The sequence below is a fragment of the Nothoprocta perdicaria genome, unplaced genomic scaffold (genome assembly GCF_003342845.1).
Source record: "Nothoprocta perdicaria isolate Ctin4 unplaced genomic scaffold, notPer1 scaffold_75, whole genome shotgun sequence".
Lineage (NCBI taxonomy): Eukaryota > Metazoa > Chordata > Aves > Tinamiformes > Tinamidae > Nothoprocta > Nothoprocta perdicaria.
The window spans coordinates 474,994-487,305 of NW_020456032.1; positions in this window are offsets into that span (position 1 = coordinate 474,994).

Below are 12,312 nucleotides of genomic sequence, written 5' to 3' on the forward strand. Positions count from 1 at the left end.
AAGTTGCAAAGACTGAAGCAATTGCTCACTCAAAGTCAATCACTTTAAATGGAGGCCAAGTAAAAGCAGAGGCCCTTGGCTCCTGCTTAGCATGAGCCAGCTCAGCTGCTTTACCAGCCTTCTGTCTCCAGGGAATGAGACATTAGACAACAACAAGTCTTCTATTGCAGGACCAGTGAACCAAATTTCAAATCTGATTTTTTTTTTTTTTTTTTTTTTTTTGGTGTATTTTTAAGGGACTTCAAATTCAACATAGCAGTAGAACTGCAGCAAGATCAGGAAAGGAGGTTGGAGAGGGTCCTGTGAAGCTCTGACTGGTCAGATATGGAACAAACTTTCTTATTTCACTTAAACATCTCTGGCCAAGCACACCGAGGGCACCAGGACTACAGTTCAAAGGACTTCTCCATGATAGACTGTCACCTCCTTAGAAAATCAAAGTTCACTCAGCTAATCCTTGATCCAAAAACCCCAGCTAGTGAAGAACACTGTCTTACAGGTGAGAGAAGAAAGCATAAGGAGCCCAAATTCACCAAGATTTTCAAAAGCCCCCAAGAATTTGGGGTGCTGCAATTTGAGAGACATAGAGGAGCCTGATTTTCAGAATAGGTGGCCAGCCAYCCTCCCCAAGTCACCAGCAGGGTGCTGTAAGCCTGTGAGACACTGACCAGTTCCTGGTCATCTTCTCTTCCCTCCTGTCCAGATCCATTCAGCTACCCCCACAGAAATCCCTTTGCAAGACTAAATGAAAGACTGCCAAAAAGCTTTTCAACTACCACAGCCTCTCTAATGCCTAGACACTTGTCAATGTCTCTTCCTAGCAAGTCTCTAAGGATGTACCCGCAAACCACCATGTCAGTAGATTCCTCTGCTGAAATAGAAAGCACTTCATGGGACCCTCATTACATATATTAAAGAAAATATTTTCCCTAAATAATGTATAGCTTAAGAGWTAGGAAGGATAAAAGGATGAGATGTAGAGCTCTATTACACCTAAAATCTGTAGGCTCAATAAAGCAATTAGGCCTTTAAGTTGTGGGCACCTTTTGCAAACACAAGTTTCCACTCTCAGGTCTGTCTTCAAAGACCTGGCTTGCTTCAAAGGAATTTCTGATGAGGAATGGTCATGATCATCTTGTCTAGACATTCACGGTCCAAGCACCTGGTGGGMCAGTTAATATTTTGCTCCCCACTCCTTTTATTTTTAAAAAAAACTACCATCTTGCTCCTTCAATAGTGAGCAAAGGACTAGTCCTGCTGTTAACCCATTTGCAAGATGGGAACCAGAAGTCCAATTCCCTTTGCTTAGCAGTGCTAAGTCACCTGTTCKTACTTCTGGGGCATTTCTGATCTACCTCACAGGCAAATAGCAAGGCTCAGGTAGTTACTATTTGCAGAGTGCTTTGAAAATGCTTTAAGAAGGCTTTATATAAATGCAAAGTATTATTATTGTATTACCTTTCCTAAGCTTTCAGTATTTCCAGCCAGACTGTGGGGCCACCCACTTCTCACATGTGTGTGCAGGAGGAATCATTTTCTTACTACTTAAATATCTTTAACACCTTTTCCAAAGTGGAGACTCAATAGCTTTCTTTTGGCTGCAAGGAACATCATCCAAGGCCTTTCCCATCATGTCTCCCTTACAAACTGGACCTCTCCAGTCCCTGTTCTTGCTGATCATAACTCATCAGCAGATCTGTTGTCAGGTGCCAACTGCAGAAGCAACACATTGCTGGTCAGGAGCAGATTCTATCCAGTGCTGGTCAGAAACACAAGTTCTTAAATTTCCTTCAATAATTTTTTTTTTTATTTCCTTCAATATAATTTTGGCCAGTTATTTGCCAATCAGCACCCAGAACCCCTTTCACAAAGGTCAGGGATGGGGTAGGACCTGCAGGAACCATGGCAAGTCTCTAAGATACATTCAAGTCTAATGTTTGCTGTGATGATTACCAGAAGATAACATAGGTTTTCTTTCTTTTGACATTTTTACATCCAAGCTATCCATCTCTTGCCCATAACTTGAAGCAGTCTGCTTTTGGCATGAGGTGGATGCCAGTGTGTGAAAGTTGCTACATGGCTCCTGGTAGAGATGCAACCAGGCAATTGTTGCTCTCATCTTCAAACTTACTTGTACTTAGTGCCTCTCCCMTTGAGGAGTCTCACAAGATAAACATGAGCTTCAGGTCTTATTTACRTATAAGTTATATCCAGTAAGAAAGGAGTATGATCCCACTCAGCCCCAGACACACATRGCCTGAAGATCCCACTGACCTGCAATACTGCTCACCGTCCGTAACACCCTCACAGAGGGTGAGCAGTCACTCCTGGTCCCAGGGAGCAACCCACCATGCAAGACCTGCTAACAAGGCACTTCATCACATGTGAAACAGAAAGAAAGAGACCCTTTGCTGACTGTCCCAGCTGCCTAATGCTCCACGCCACCGGTGAGAGGAGCATTTGCTGCATCAAAGGCCAGCAAAGCTGCTGCAGAGGGTGGGGGATCAGCTGTCGTTCTGGCCTGCTTTACACATGCAATGCATTTGTCTTTTCTTTCTCCCYTCTTCTCTTGCAGGGGTAGGTGGGAAAACAGAAGAGCAATCTTGCATCTACATCAGAAGCCATCAATCATCCTCTAAAAACAGCTGAATAATAGAACAAAAACAGAGAACAGGAGGGGAGAGGGTCGAGGTGGGGGCCGGGTATGGAAATGCCTTTGCTGGTGGAAGCGCCTGCAAATTAGTCTGAGCCAGGGGAATATGGAGCCAGCAGGGTCCCAAAGCTCACTTAAAATCAACTGCAGAAACATTACACTAATGTATTTTTAAATATGATTTACTGGACACTCTACATGAGATCATTGGGTGCACAGAGGGAAACAAAGACGTGGCCTGGCATGAGCGATGCATCACGCATCTTCTCAYGCTAGGGCCAGCCCCAAAGGGACAGACTCAGCAAAGTGCTAAAGGCATCGTATGCTTAAACGACACGTCCTTCAAGAAAGAAAACAAGCACTTGCTCAGCTTAACACTCTGTTTCCAGTCTTGGTCAATTAAATAACTGATTAAAATAAACCCAGATAACAGCTTYGTAACAAGTTCCCCAAGCATCCTCATGCGGCTCTGATGATGCTCTCGAATTATTAGCACTCTGTGTAGCTCTATTCATCTTCATCGCCAGTGTCAAGATGCTTCAAGAGGCAAGTGAGCTTTTAATGAGCTCTCAGACCAAAACAGCACAGAGAAAATATACCCAGTGCATACTATTTTAAAGACCACCTAATTCATTTTATTTCATCCGCTGTTATGATTTATGAGGCAGGTAGATCAGAGACGTTAAAAAGAAGCACACCCATACACAATATATAAATGGGAATTGTCTCTTTTCTGATATTTCRAAGATATATACCTAGATCACAAACATAAGGATGTACCTTTGGCGGTAGGGTTTGTTTTTCCTTACAAGCCAACGATGCTCTCACTTCACACGTCACTATGTAATTATGGATTTGTCATATTGATTTAAACTCCTGGAGTCCATGGGTCTGCCTGCTCACCATTGTTTTATATCAGCACAAATAAAACTGCTTAAAAAGGTGTTCTTTGGCCTCAGGGTATTAATGAGTTGTTTCTCGTAGCTCTGCCTCTATCCCTCACTGACCTCAGCTCACATCTACCCCACACCAAAACAATTTCCATCTGCCAGCTGCACTGAGGACAAGAGGCACAAATGCAAGTGACCCCTTTAACCCTCACGGCGTAACCACTTAAAACATGCTCTCACTTTTTATTTATCCATCAGTTACATCTCTGGAAGAAAAGGGAACAATTTCTTCTCCAGGACGGTGAGTTCTCTTTGTTTAGATGAATATTCCCTGCAGAAACCTCTTGCAGGATTTGGGGAGTGATGCGTCATTTCTCGGTGTCCTTCCGGAGATTTTGCCAAGAGCCTCAAGTTGCAGGGCATGGGTATGTGACACAGGATCTTCATATCATCACGGCTCAGGAATTCATCACCGAGAAATAAAACAAAGAGCCATTCAGAGCTCTGCACACATATCTGAAATAAAAGCTTCCCTTTTTRAGCAAGGAAAAAAAAGAAGGCAAAAGCTTCATTGAAACACCGGACCTAGTGCTGATATGCTGTGTTAGACCCTGCATGTGTAACACAAGAGCAGGTGGAAAGGAGGCACACTGCACCACGCAGCAGTTAGCATGGTCCCTTCATGCCAGGAAACCTGCCCTCATCTCCTCACAGTCATCTGCCAGACATACATCCACAAACACCCTCCGCTGGGAGTGCAGCTCAGGATCACATCTTTCTGGGTCCTACCCAGCTCCTGGGTACCCTACCCAATTCAAGCATGAACCGAGTTGCTAGTTTAGGACTGAACTGATGAATAACATGACTTGCACTTTGGAAAACCAAACCCACCAAAGCACTCAATCTCCCAACTGTATTTAACATGACCTATGGCCTATTTAACATAACTATGACCAGTGCCCAATGCCCTGTGGCCCAATACCATAGAACAAAGACCTGAGACACCCAGTATTTATAGCAAGCAGGTGAACACAAAAACACAACATCCATTTCACAATTAGAAGAGCTGCTGGACACTTCATTGAGGAGAGCTTCTCCATGTCACATATAAACACGGGCACTTTCTTTTGTGTTGCACATCTGACTCCTGTCACCATGAAAGGAACCCAACTCTTCTATCAGAACTCTTTAAGCCAAGTGTATTTGCCATATATTTTCCAAGGGTCCAGACACAAGTATGAGAGTCCACTTGTTCCTTTTCCACCAGACTCTTCAAATCTCCCCAAATCTAGTCCAGCCCTCTCATAAATGCAACCACTCTTCTTACCAAGAAGAAACCCCCTTCCAATATGGTTTGCTGAATGTTCTGACCTGAAAGTCTACCACAAAACCTACTGCAAAGTGCTACACACAGGTCATTTTTGCCTTTGCTCTGCAGTTTTTCTCGGGAGAAGAACTAAGAGGTRTCCCCTTGCTGCCCATTTGTTCTCTTTTACTCCTGCATTTTCATTGCAATCAGATTTCTCACTGCAAACATTCCCACCAATTGAAAATAGCTGAGGATGAAGGAACCTGGCACCACCCGCAAGACCCCCGAACTAATCCATACACCCCACAGACTAGCCACAATACCAAAAGGAGACCACGGAGACAGAGATATCAGTTTTACAGAAGTGGCGTATTCTATTTGAAGACAAACCCTGACAAAGCACAGAGCATAGAATGAATATCAGCAGAATTGTTCAAAGTGACTAGTGATCATGGGCTTGCTCTCAGGTGAAAAAGTTGCTAAAAAATATTGATGCTTGGAAATTGGCCAGTCCCTTTGAAAAGATTCCCTTCAAAAAAAGGGGCAGATGAAGTGCTGTAACTATAAAAACATATCTCTGATGGTCAAGCTTGGCATGGCATAATTCAAGACACATGAAGCAAATGATAGAAGCAGAACTAATGCCACAGTCAGCTGGTTTCAGAGATGGAAAAGGCACCTACAGCAGAATTAAAAACCATCTTTCATGTCACTGAAAAAATAGAGTTCTGGCAACTATTGGCTGTGCATTTCACTGACTACCTAAAATATTTGATACACCCGTCTCTGCCAGCAGATAAAGGAATTCCAGAGCATCTCACCACATTCATTGCCATTTTTTACTGTAAACAGAAAACAGCAGCATGAACAGCAGCAGTCAAGAGGTGGGAATCCACTGGGTAGAGATGACTCATACATGCTTTCCCCAAGCCTTCTCAGCATGCACATTGAATTTATCCTCAGACAACCCTGGCACCAGTGGGAGTAGATGAGAATTGCTCTGGTAGGCATCTTTCAACCTACATCAGACAGACAACTAGCAGAAGTTTAGCTCTGCTCCAACTTCACTAGGAACATCAGAGTTGTTTTAATAAAATAAATAAATAAATTGTAAGTACGGACCACCCTCAGCTATGGCAAAAATGAAGTATATGGATGTGGATGGCATCAGTTTACTGCAGACATTGGTGATTCTGCTTATGTGAGAGCACAAGATACCTGACCACAGAGGCAGTTTCCCAGAAACCTGAAGATGACTAGGAATAGATTATTCAGCATGGCCTCCCTCAGGAAAACATGGAAAATCTGTGGCACTCAAAATACTTCAGAGTTTGATGAAAAGCTTAATTTTCCCATTGCAACTTGTCGATATGAATCATGGGGAAAAAATGCTGCTGACAGGGAGAAAAAAACAAGTCTTAGTGGCATATCTCTTAGATGGAAAGGAAGATGAATGCTGATGCTAGAAATATTACTGGAGAACAGCAGACTGCTGTCAGACATCAATAGATCCAGACTTATGTACTTCAGTCACATTGGGCACAGAGTTGAAAATAAACCTCAAAAAAGTCATTACAGRAGGGAAAGTGGTGGGCCATTGCAGAAGAAAGTGGCCGGTGAGGAGATGGAGAAAAGGTGAGCGGCAGCTCCCGGGTGGCCACAGAGTGCTCAGWGCAGGCAGAAGGTCGAGGCAGCTGCCAAAACCACTGCTGCAGTGTCACCAGAGCTGCCCACCCATGAATGGGTGGGTTGTGCATTCTTCAAGTACTATGGCAGTCCAATGGGATGCCAAGGAAAAGAGAACATAGGCACTAGGAAGGGTGGAAGGGAAAGAAGAGAGAGCTGGCAAGCCAGACAAGGTCACAGTATGCTCTCTGTCCATTTAATGTAAAATTTCAAGGCATGATGTGATACCAGTTTGTTCCTTGACCCTTTTTGAAGGTCTCTCATAATTCCTGCCTTTCTATCGCTCTGCAAGATGGAAGGAAGAGGGGGAATCATTTTTGKTTKTTTGTTTAGGTTTTGGGGAGTGGGGTGGGTCTTAAATCAGGCCATCCACCATACATTGTCTATCCTCCTGGCCACCACCACAGAGCAGATACCACATACCSCAGTTGGTCGTAGCTCCTTCCTTGGAAAACACAATTACCACACTCAGGACAGACCTAAGGAACATGTAGGATGCCAAAGCCTGCACTGTCCTTAGAGGACAGTCTTTAAGACTCTACACAAAATGTAGACCGTGCTACATTGGGCAACAACTGACTCACTGTCCTCCTGCGGGTTTGCACTCTGAAATCCAAGAAAAACCACAATCTCCATTTGAACTATTGTGGCAAATTTGGTGTACATGTGTGCCTCAGTGTCCATGTCTATATGCACACACTTGTCCTTCTGTGTGCAAAAGCACCCAGTAATAGGAGCAATGTGTGCATACACACACACACTCTGTGTACCAGAAGGTCTCACCACAGCGAGGTAAAGCCATCTGCTTTCCTTCCCCCAGCCAGCACTGCCTGCAGGCCTTTCACCATAACCATAGGTCTTCTCACCTGCATTTGAGCGCATCCCTACTTTCTCCTAGCCCTATGGGAACTTTCCTTCCCACTTTGCTCACATCCATGGAAGTGCCACAGACACCATTGCTGCACTCAGAGGCCAGTATGCTTTGCAGGCGGAGCTATCTATGAAATCGCAGCTACATAAAATGCAGCAGTCCCTCATAAATTTCCAGAGATGAAATCTCTGACACAAGCTCTTAAACCATGATTTAAARGCACAGCCAAAAGCAGAAATGGGAACCTAATTCATCCAAGCAAACTGCCACTTCCAGGAGTTGGGAGTGTAAGCGCTTGGACAGCAGGAGAACCCATTATCCTGAGTCAGTGTTTCCAAGGGATCCTGGTCCGTGCTAGGGCCTGATCTTCAGGAAGTACCAAGGACCTTCTTTCTCAAAAATCACCCTCTTTGGCAGCCATCAAGCACCCACTCTCACCCCTGCTCCCTCCTCTTGGTGCAGAACAGAGCAAGGACTGGCCAGAAACAGCCCAACACCCTGTCATCCCCAATCCCGACAACCAGCGCGGCAGGAGTTGTAGAAATCCCAACAAAGGGAATCCCTATTCATTGTACTGTCTCCTCAGAAGCAGCAGCTTCTGGTCACGCTTTTCAGGACCCTTCTGTAGCACAGATGTCTAATGGAATACTTGCAAGGATCACACGAGGGTTATGGTGCTGCCCCATCTGGAAAAGGCTGACAAACTGAAGGGAAAAATCTGAGCACATTGCTAAATTCAGTTTACTTTTCACCGACTCCGGCCTTGTAGCACATTTCATGCAAACTTTTGGATGGTCAGGTCCCTTGAACATCTGTGAGGTGCCAGTACAATTTGACAATTGAATCAAGCTTTCTTGGCTACAGTTTTGACAAGCCAAACACATTTCATGAAAAAGGAAAATCAGAAATAGTTTAATTTAAGCATCTAATTAGAGGCACGAAACACACCACAGACACAATTCTAGTCACAAAGTTCACATTCCTCCATATRAGTGAGATTGCTTGGAATGATGGTGATCTGCCCATGGGAAGTTGAAGATAACAGATAACAGGCTATATCTGACATTATATTTTTTATATCACCTACCTACACCGGACAGGTCTGAAGAAGCCAACTGCAAAATTCACATAGTCAAGGTCTCTCCCACCATCTTCTTTACAAATWCTTAAGAAAAAGCTTTGAGAGCACCAAAAATATTATCTTTGACCTGTTTTTCTAGTTTTCTAGTAGTTTTTCCTAAAACTGGCTCAATTTTATCATTCCTCTTTTGTACCAAAACCCAATCAAAACTTGTACTGCTCTTCTCTTTTATATAACTTCTCTCCTTGCCCCATGAAAACCACCCGAAAACATTACCTAAAACATAATCAGCTGGGACCCAATGCCTCAGATTTCACTGGGATTAATTCTAATTTCCTCCGGCTGGGGAATGCCTAAATAATGCCAGCTTCTTAAATTAAGAAAATAATTCAAGGTACAACTGATTTTCGCTCCCAAGCCAACAGGTCAGGCAGGGGATGCCTCCTTCCACAAGCCCTGTGATCTCTGCTGCTTGACCTCGCTTTTGGCAACCTTGGGAGGTCAGGGAACATGTTTCCCGAGCCCCGCAGCCTATTGATTTCTCTGCGCGGGGAATTGTCATGGTAATGGGGGTCCCGAAAGAGGGGCGCCGGTTCCTCACTGTGAGGTGCACCCGCCTAGGGCAAGCCTGGCCCCAGCAGAGGCCAACAATCTGCCAATCAGTTCCACCCCATGAAAGCTAAGGTGAACGTGTGGAGACCTCGCCACCTGTATTCTAATACACAGCTGCATTGAAATTTTCCTGGCAGGGTCTGAATTTTAATGTTTAATTTACTTGAACTAATGGGTCACAAAATTCCCATCGAAACGCAAAATACTAATGAACCTTTGGATGGACAAAGAGACCTCCAGGCTTTGATCCTTTTCATTGTCGTATTTTAAAACAAGCAACTCCTTAAGAAGGTTAAGGAAGCAATAATAAAGAATTTCTAGTGTGTGTACATGATCATTCTATACTGATGCACTTCAGCGTTAATAATATTGTATTAAATTTTATTGTAACCTTGCTGACATTTACTGCAAGGGAAAGTGCATAAGCTTAACGGCCTTATAAAATACAGCCTAGTAATGTACCTATAAAGCATAATATTTCTATACCAATGATGAGCTATTGCAATTGCATCCAATTTAGTGGCTCATTATTAATGAGCGCAATCACCTTCTCAGTCACATGCTCCGAAACACAGCATAGTATATTGATGCCATTTCACATTTTACAAGGCAGCTGCTCCAATTTTTCTCAGTGGTACAATKATCTGACAGTGGAAATTCTCTTCTCATTATGAATTAGATGTAAAATGTACCTGATGATAGAGACGTAAGCCCTCATGCACATCACCGGGGCTCTAGCTTATTCAAGGGAGGGAAACCAGCTTCCACCAGCTGAGATCAGGCCCATTAAAGCTGACTTATCTCTCTCAACTCCCGCRGTCAGTCTTTTGCCAATAAGTGCCATTGTTAAGCAAAATTTTGTTACAAGTAGTTATTTAAGGCCTCTTGTGGTCCACTATGGCTAAACAATCTGCAAGTGGCACAGACTTTTCCAAAAGCACTTGGCCACCCTTGGTGTTCGGCTCCCTGAGAGCTTTTATGACTTTCACTTAGAGCCCAGCTCCACCTGGAAGGCCTAATTATCTTGCTAAACTTGAGCCCTCATGGTCAGCACTGGAAAATCTCACTTGGTACCAAAAATGGCACTTTAGTGGAATTTAAGCACCTCCTTATATGAAAGCACTTCTGAAAGGCCTAGTATCCAAAACCTATTTTTTGCTAACAGCATTTAAATCTCTCAGGTGATCTGTCTTTGGCCTCTTTTGGCTGTTTCCTAACAAAGGCTTCCAGGACTCTCCAAGACTACCYCATTACAGATGGTACATCTCTCAGTGAAATAAAGGGATTCAGAGACCATGTCAAGTAAAATAACTGTCCTTACCATCCTGAAGAAGGCCTCTTAAGCACATCCACTGAATCRTTCCCCAAGGATGCCAAGGACAATGAGGCCACAGATCTCCATCTCCTTTTAATTGCAATAAGGCCCCACAGGAGACAAGGGTCCAACACCCTACAAGATGTTGGGGTGCCCCAAAATGCACCAAAGCAGGTCTGCACACCCGAGAGCCTCTCTCACATGGCACAAAACCCAGCACAATGAAGTCCTCAAGTGTAGCTGGGGATTTTCGGAGCTGTCAAGGTGACACAGCCTCAAAGCAATCAGTGCTGCTCAGCAGGATGAGACAAACACAGCTGGTACCTGGAGGAGATTAATTCAAACAGCCATCTTGGCTGGAAGACAGGGAAAAATTTTGAGACACTGGATGTGGGGTAAAGAAAATAAGTAGTTCATTTTCTTGGAGCATTAAGCTGTAATGGCTGTCAAGGGGGATTACTGATATTGTTATGCCAGTGTCAGCACATGTTGTAGAACAGCTATATTTTGAATTTCCATACTTGCTTAATTTAATGTTCGGATAATCTGACAAATGAAACRGGGGCCTCAAAGACTCTTTTTCTCCCTCTTCATTTAAAAAAATCATTCTATTAAGAATGTTAAATTCTCGGGAGCAAGAGCTGGCATACATGGAGGGCACATACTAATCTCATTTATGCTGAGATTTGCTTTCTGTTAGGCAACAGAAAAACAGCTAATCAAGCATAATTCAATAATACATCATCTGCAGATGCAAAGACTCAGAAGATCGGTATGGAGCTTTGCCTATATACATGAGCTGATGATCTGGGCCAGCTGCATTTAATTGCACGTGGTGCGTGGGTACACACCTAACTCACTCCTCTGTKGCTCCTCCTCAGCTTTGGGCTAGCTGAAACCTGGGACCACTTCCAGCACACACCGAACAGCCTCATTGCACCTCTCCCTGCCATGAGGATGTGACAACCCAGCCAGCCACCCTCCAGGTAGCAAGTCCTTGCCGAAATGTCACCATCCCAGTGACAGTTTGTCCTGTGTTGTCCTAGCACAGCCCATTTCCCTGAGCATTATGTGATAGATGGGAAACAAACTGGAAGCAAAGTGTTCACCTGATGACACTGTTATGCCCCCTGCCTTGCAGTGCAGAGATATCCTGAAAATCTGTCTTGCGCTGCAGAGCATTTCCAGACATCCCAAAAATAACCTTATGCCCCTCTCAGAAAACCACAGACAGAAAGACATAGTCTGGTCAGCAAGTGCATTCCCATGGCTCTGAGTCCCTCCAGGTCTCCAYCAGCAGAGTCTTCCCTATTTCCATACATCACAGCCACCAAGCTGAATAAACTCAGTAGAAGAACTGGCCCATTTGTTCTAAATATGGGGCATAATATGAGAAAATGGCTCTGCATGGAGTCATCATGGCCTATTTGCAGCAAGGGACCCTGTGAATACAGAGTAAAAGTTTTGGCTCAAAAAATGCCCTGTAGCTTCAACTAAGCCCGTGGAAAACAAATTGGATTCTCAGCTCTGCTGCACCAGGCATCTACTGCTGAGAAGCTTCAGCTTTGATCAGAGCAACTTTGTTTTGTGGAGGATTTCAATATCCCATTCTTGATTTTATTCATATTAATGCCCAAATTTAAAAGAGTTGAAGTCTTTTCTGCAGAGAACAGAGATGTAGCTCAGGGTGAGGTGTCCAAGGCTGTGCTGGAGCCCTGGGCCTTGCTCAGAGCTGCCGTGTCAAGGACCTGGAGGAGACTCCTTCAAACCTCTGAAACGCCCACACTAAGCATCAATCAAACTGTCAAATTCTCCCCAAAAATATTTTTCTAGTTTCATAGATTGTAATGACACACAGTCAAGTTGGAAACAAAAAAAAAAAAAAAAAAAAAAAA